This window comes from Ursus americanus, chromosome 12 (assembly GCF_024610735.1).
Source record: "Ursus americanus isolate L20-20 chromosome 12, mUrsAme1.1.p, whole genome shotgun sequence".
NCBI classification, from domain to species: domain Eukaryota; kingdom Metazoa; phylum Chordata; class Mammalia; order Carnivora; family Ursidae; genus Ursus; species Ursus americanus.
In genome coordinates this window covers 68,117,014-68,123,926 of record NC_142138.1, presented here as the reverse complement: position 1 = coordinate 68,123,926, position 6,913 = coordinate 68,117,014, and the positions used below count along the sequence as shown (strand labels likewise).

The window sequence follows — 6,913 nt, the reverse complement described above, 5'->3', positions numbered from 1 at the left end:
GCCACCACAAGCCCAGCAAAGAACTAGTCCCTGACAATCTTTATGGTCTTGGGTGCTTCGACCGTCGCAAAGCCTGTCCTGCCGGCAGTCCTCTTGCAAGACGAGAGAGGGAAAGTCTACTTGCCAGGTAAGGCCAAGGAATTCAACAAGGTCCTAACCTGGTTCCCAATAACTTTCAGGTCTATTTACCCTCCTACTCTGACTTCCACAGTTAATGAAGAGAGCAAGGACAAACGCCAGGAACGTACGTTCGCACTTTCCAGGCAGAGCCGAAGTTCTCAGGGGATCAAGGAGATTCAACCCAAACGCGGGAGCGCTCCAGACTGAGCCAGAAGCGGCAACTGAACCAGCGCTGCGAACACCAGGCTCCCCGCCCTCGGATTCCGCCCCTTCTCCTTCCTATCTTCTTTCTCCTCCGGTCTCCGCTTTCCCGTTTCTCCCCTCCCGCCTTCCGGCCCTCACCCCTTGCTTCTCAGACCCTCAAAGCGAGCCTTTGAAAAAGTTGTATTTTACAGTCCTTTGTGAACTGGTGGAAGTTTCAAAACTAAGATTTGGCGGCGAACATTTCACTAGCTATGAGATCCTTCAGAACTTGGGACCGGATTTTTCTACCCAGCAGAAGAGAACCGGCGTGTTTCCGTCATGTCCCGTCCTAAGGCGTCTTCTCCGTGGAGCAGAGCCGCCCCAGGAACGAGGGGGAGCAACGCAGGTCAGGACTCGGAGCTGCCCTGGCTCACGTCACCTTCGCCCCGGGAGAAGCCCCGAGGGCGGCCGCAGGTCAGGCACAGAGAATCCCCAGCCAGAATCTCTCTTTCCCTGGGTTTAGGGTTTGCGGAGGAGACGCCCCACACTGAAGTACAAAGTTTAGGACAACCGCGACCCCTACTGGCCTGAACAGAGACTCGCGATTCTTCTGGTAGCTGGTGGGAAAGGATCCGAGAAAAATTAAACGAAAATCACCCGACCCTATGCTTGAACCCAGGACCCGAAACTTCAGTCTCGCCACCGCGCGACCGAGGTAAGGAGCGCTGTTTCTTACTGCTATCGTTTTCTACGCGTGCAGGCTAATGGGTGCAATTTCAGGACGCGCGGCGGGACGCCCCTCGCGGTGCAGGATTTAGTGGCCGCCGCCGCCGCCTTTTATCCCGAGGCCCGAGGGGCACCCCGACGAGGGGCAGCACTGGCCCGGTGCCCCGCCTGTGTCCGTGGGGAGTGTGTGTGTGTGGGGGGGGACGCCACTCTGAGACGCGGGCTTCTGGGTCCCCGATTCCTGAGGAGGAGGCGGCAGAGCGCGGGGCACGCGGCTGCGAGGCGCCCAAGCCGGACCCGCGCGCGACGCCCCCGGAGTTTCCCTCCCCGGAGCGGGGGCAGCGGGAACGGGAAGGCAGGTGTCAGTCGCTCGGTATTGGAGAAGAGAGTAAAAGGTGGCTGCGGCTTGGCCCAAAGGGGAAGGTTCCACCGAGACTTGAACTCGGATCGCTGGATTCAGAGTCCAGAGTGCTCACCATTACACCATGGAACCACCGGGCGCAGGTTGGCCTGCCTCTCCGAGGTGTCTGCACATCGCCTTCCTCCGCCCTGCGTTCCCGGGATGCGCCTCCTGCCGGTTTCGTCTTCTCCCCCCGGGGTTGGAGCAGAGCTCCGAGACCCGCGAGGAGTCGCCGCTACTCACGTTCTCCCTGCCGCTCTCCGGGCTCGCGAGTCGGGGAACGAAATCACGTCCATTTGCAGCTTAGCCACAGGGAGGTGCACCTGCTCTGCCTGGATGACTAGTTTCCTGCCCTGAGGTGAAGTTCCTGCCAGAAAAAAACCAGGTGTTCCTTTCCGTCCCTTTGCACTTGTGCTCTTCCCACCGCCCTGGGAGCTCCGGTGATCCTCCGAATTCTGGGATTCCAGCCCCTCCCATTCCATTCCTGATCCTATTTCCTTCCCGTCTTTCTTGCTGTCTTCCTCACCACCCATTTTCTCTAGCTCCCTCAATCTCCTCCTTTCCTTCCTTCTTGGCTACTGCTCCTTTTCCTTCTCTTCCCTTCAAACCGCCACTCTTCAGGCCAGCGTAGGATTGGGCTACCCAGTCTGAGAGGACGATGAGGAAGACCTTTCTCTCTGGTCAGGGCTCTTTCGGGGTCCATGTTGGGGAGGCGGAGTGAGGTGGCCCCAGAGGAATGACTGAGGGTCCGCAGCCAGTCCCCAAGATCTGGGCAGGAGAGGCTGCTCCAAGGCGACTGGGTGGCTGGGGCGACCCCAAACGGCGACATCGCGTTCCGCAAGCTAAATCCGACAGGCAAAGTCCAGGGAAATTGAAACCTGCGGGCTACCTAGTCCTCTGGAAGCCGTTGTAAGTGGAAGGACAACGGCGCCTCCCGTGGTCCCCTCAGACACGACGTCCTGGGGTCAGCATCACCGAGGATGCCCCAACGTCTTGTCCGAAGAAAACCAATCCAACTTCCCAGTTAGACGAAGGTCCACTCGAACCCAGACGCTTACCAAGAAATCCCCCCCGCCCCTGTCCTCCTGGAGGTGTCGGGAGCCCTGGAGCCGCGCCCTCTGGGCCTCCGTCCTGGGGGAGCTGCCGAGTCCCTATATGAGGACTTCGGGCTGAGTCTCAGCGCCTCGCCACACTTAACCGTCCTTTAAAAGTGCGCCCAGCGCAGCCTCGCCCCAGGGAGAGCTCCCGGGTCCAAAGAGTAAAATCAGACAGCATTGCCGACTTCAATCCAGGACAGAGAGTCCTCTCCCTATTATGAATGGGATTCGAAAGGAAGCTGCCATGGCCCCTGTACCCCCCCCCCCCCCATGAGCAAGGCTCGCCACCCAAGACCTAAGGTGGTGTGGTCAGGTGTAAGTAGGTGACAGCATTTTCTCCTGGGCTTTTTCCTCGGTGGCTATAACTGCATCTCTCTATCTCTCTCTCGTTTTTTTTCTCTTCTCACTGGTTGTCCCACCCTCACCTTTCTCTTCACCCTTTCCCCCGTTGGCGTCCCCACAGGCTGAGGGTGCCACAAGGCCCTGGGTGGAGAGCTCAGTGCAATTCCAGGTGGTGCCCTCTAGACGTTTCCACGATCCGGACATTAACACGATTCAGCTGCCAATTTTAAAAAACAACCAGTTTTGAAAGTCTTTCACATTCTTCCATTCCAGGGTTCTTCTAGAACTAAAACCTAAGAGTCCACAGTGACATTTTTGGTCCCTCCCAACACCCTGCTGCGGAACGCATCTTCACTGAGCATCTATTGGGTGCCTATTGGTGCTCGGCCCTGCTGTGCACAGGGGCTGCATGGTGAGTAGACCCCAGGTCCCGCCTGATGGAGCCCTCCTCTGGAGGCACGGAGAACAGGCAGCAAGTTGGGGGGCACAGCAGGTTAGTGTCTTTGCCAGAGCACCTGTTCTGGCTGAGGAACTCGAGGTGAGCGCGACAGGTGACGCTAGGGAAGAATGGCAAATGGACGACTTCGGCCCATGAGCCTGTGGTCGTCACCTAGAGCAGGGAGACTTTGCGGGGAGGCCCCTGGGCCCGGCATGAGGCCTCGAGTGCTCACTCGCTAGTATCAATGCCCCAAAACTCTGCCCAATATCGAGACTCAATGTCTCCATTGCCAGCGCCAGCGGGTTTTAAGTGTGTTTTAAGCAGAGGATGGAGGGGTTGGGGAGCAAGTTCTCACCCATAGCAACACTGAGATTTTGTAATAACCTGGTCTTGGTGGTATAATCAGCGCCTATGGCTATCAGTGGAAAGTTGGTGGTTCAAGCCCATCACCAGAAGTTCTAGTCTTTACTGAAATGCATTTTCTGGCTTTCGATTCTCAAAACTTACCAAAGCTTCTCCAGCAGCTTTTATCTTTCAGGCGGTGATCTCACCCAGCAGCTCTCAGTCCTTCCACCTCACCCCGCATTTTGATTTGCTGTTGCAGGTGGGGTGTCATCCTGAATTCACCTAGTTCTGCCCTGTGGGATGGTTTTTCTCCATTCTTACCAGATGCCTCCGGTCCCTCTGCTCCATCTGGAGCACAAAGGCCACCTTGACCTATATGATCCAACATCTGGATTCCCGGAGAACTGCTGGGGCCAGAGGCTGACGGCACAGGCATCAAAATTACCAACTGGTCAGACTCTAGGTTAGTGAACCTCAACACTCAGTATTAACCACATCATTACAGAATGCCAGGAACACTTTGGTTTGAGAGTGTTGCATCCTTACTTTTTAAATTATTATTATTGGTAGACGTTGTTTTTAAAGAACAATTTGAGTTTACAGATAAATTAATAAATGAGTTCATGTGCACCCCGTCCTCCCTCACACAATTTCCTTTTACATTCTTGTATTACTGTGGTGCGTTTGTTACAAGTGATGAAATAATATTGACACATTATTAACTGAAGCCGGTAATTTACATTAGAGTTCATTCTTTGTCATACAGTTCTATGGGTTTCAACACATGCATGTCATGAATCCACCACCACAGTATCATACAGGATAGTTTCACTGTCTAAAAAGTCCCAGTGTTCTGCTTATTTATCCCTCCTTTCCTCACAGACCTATGGCAATCACTGATCTTTTCATTGTCTCTATAGTTTTGCCTTTTCCAGAATGTCCTATAGTTAGACTCACATCGTATGTAGACTTTACTGTAGGTTTCTTTCACTTAATGCTATGTAATATTAAGGTTCCTGCATGTCTTTTATGGCTTGATAGTTCATTTCTTTTCATTGCTAAATACCATTTTATAGATGTACCACACTTTGTTTATCCAGTCACCTATCGAAGGACATCTTGGTTACTTCCACTTTTTGACAGTTATGAATAAATCTGCTATAAACACTATATGCAGGTTCTTGCTTGAACATAAGTTTTCACCTCATTTGGGTAAATACCTCATCTGGCTGTGATTTCTCGATCAAAAGTAATAGTATGTTTTGTTTTGTAAGAAACCACCAAAGCATCCTCTAAAGTGGCTGTACAATTTTGCATTCCCATTACTAATGAATGGGAGTTCCTATTCATTCACATCCTTCCCAGGATTTGTTGTCATCAGTGATTGGGATTTTAGCTATTCTAATAAGTGTGTAGTGGTATTTCATTGTCGTTTTAATTTACAATTCTCTAATGACAAATGATTCTGAGCATCTTTCATAGGCTTATTTGCCATCTGTATATCTTTTCTGATGATGTGTCTGTTTAGATCTTTTGCCCATTTTTAACTGGGCCATTTGCTTTATTGTTGACCTTTAAGAGTTCTTTGTATATTTTGGATACCAGTCCTTCATCAGATACAGGTTTTGCCCAGATTTTCTCCCAGTCTGTGTCTTGTCTTTAATTGGCTTAGTGGTGTCTTTCATAGAATGGAAGTTTTTAGTTTTATTGAAGTCCAGCTTATCAATTTTTTCTTTCATGGACTGTGTCTCTGGTGTTGTATCTAAGAAGTCATCACCAAACTCAAAGTCACTTAGATTTTCTCCTACGTTATCTTCTAGAAGTTTTATAGTTTTATATGGTCTATGACCTAAATTTTATGAAAAGTATTAGGTTTCTATCTAGAGCCCCCCCTTTTTTAGCATGTAGATGTCCAGTTGCTCCCTATTTGTTGAAAAGACTATCATTATACATTCATCATTAAATTGCTTTTGCTCCTTTGTCAAAGATCAGTTAACTCTATTTATGGAGATCTATTTCTGACTCTGTCCCATTGGTCTATTTGTCTGTGTGTTCACCAATTCCACCCTGTTTTGATTACCGTAGCTTTACCGCTTTATCACCTTGAAGTCGGTAGTATCAGTCCTTTGGGGATTTTCCTAATCTTCACCAGGAGAACCTGCTCAGGTTCCTGGAGGTAAAACCTCACAAAATGTGTGCCCCCAGGAATTTTAAACTCTCAAGCTATTCCACACTCGGTTCCAGAAATTTGTCAATTACCGTTGAAGATTTCTGCCAGCTGCTGGCTCCAGTAGCTTCTGTTCCCAATAAGCTGTGATTCCCTTCATTAGCCTGTCTCTCTACTTTTGGGAGTGACAAGCCCTATGACCTCACTTGTCTGGTCCAAGAAGAGTCATAGATTTTCAGTTTTGTCAGCATTTTTTCTTGTAAGGATGAGAGTGATGACTTCCAAGTTCTTCTCATGTTGGAGTAGAAACCTAGTTTGTTTGTTTTGGGTTTTTTTAAAAGATTTTATTTATTTATTTGAGAGAGAGAGAGTACGAGCAAGGGGAGGAGCAGAGGAAGAGGGACAAGCAAACTCCCTGCTGAGTGGGGAGCCCAACCCAGCCTGATTCCAGGACCCTGAGATCATGACCTGAGCTGAAGTCAGATGCTTAACTGACTGAGCCACCCAGATGCCCTGATATTTTTTTTTAAGTAAATAACATATATACAATGGTTAAGTTTATCCGTCAATTTGGCTGAGTCAAAGGGTGCTTAGAATAAACATTATTTTGGGGTGTGTCTGTGAGGATGTTTTGGATGAAATTAACATTTGATTCAATGGACTTAGTTTTGTGGGTTGCCTCCTATCATATGTGTGGGTATCATCCAATTATTTGAGGACCTGAATAAAACAAAAAGTGGAAAAATTGATCCATTTTTCCTTTTTGTCTTTCTGCTTGAGCTGGCCCATCAGTGCCTTCTCCTGCTCTTGGATTGGGATTTATACCATTGGATCCCTTGGTTCTCAGGCATTTGGACTCAGACTGAAATTACACCACTGGGTTTCTGGGTCTGCAGCTTGCAAATGGTAGATCATGGGGCTTCTTAGCCTTCAGAATTGCATGAGCCAATTACTCATAATACATCTCCATTGGTCCTGTTTTTCTGGAGAACCTTTACACAATACTATAAAATTTACTAATTGCAAATGTACAGATCAATTATTTTAGTATATTTATAGGGTTGTCTGTCACCAGAGTCCAGTTTTAGAACATT

At 49.2% G+C, this 6,913-nt stretch overlaps 1 protein-coding gene and 1 non-coding gene across 2 annotated transcripts in view; one reads left to right on the top strand and one right to left on the bottom strand.

Annotated features, from left to right (window-relative positions):
* The first annotated feature begins 232 nt into the window (after positions 1-232).
* The window catches only part of LOC123802715 (NBPF family member NBPF6-like), a 33,792-nt gene continuing 27,111 nt past the window's right edge, over positions 233-6,913 (top strand). The window contains exons 1-4 of the mRNA XM_087865739.1: positions 233-709; positions 827-1,018; positions 3,142-3,280; positions 3,912-4,115. The gene's annotated coding sequence lies outside the window, so the exon portion shown is untranslated. The remainder of the gene's footprint in view (positions 710-826; positions 1,019-3,141; positions 3,281-3,911; positions 4,116-6,913) is intronic.
* Positions 1,451-1,522, bottom strand: TRNAQ-CUG (transfer RNA glutamine (anticodon CUG)). Its single transcript has one exon. It is a non-coding gene; the product is annotated as a tRNA-Gln (tRNA).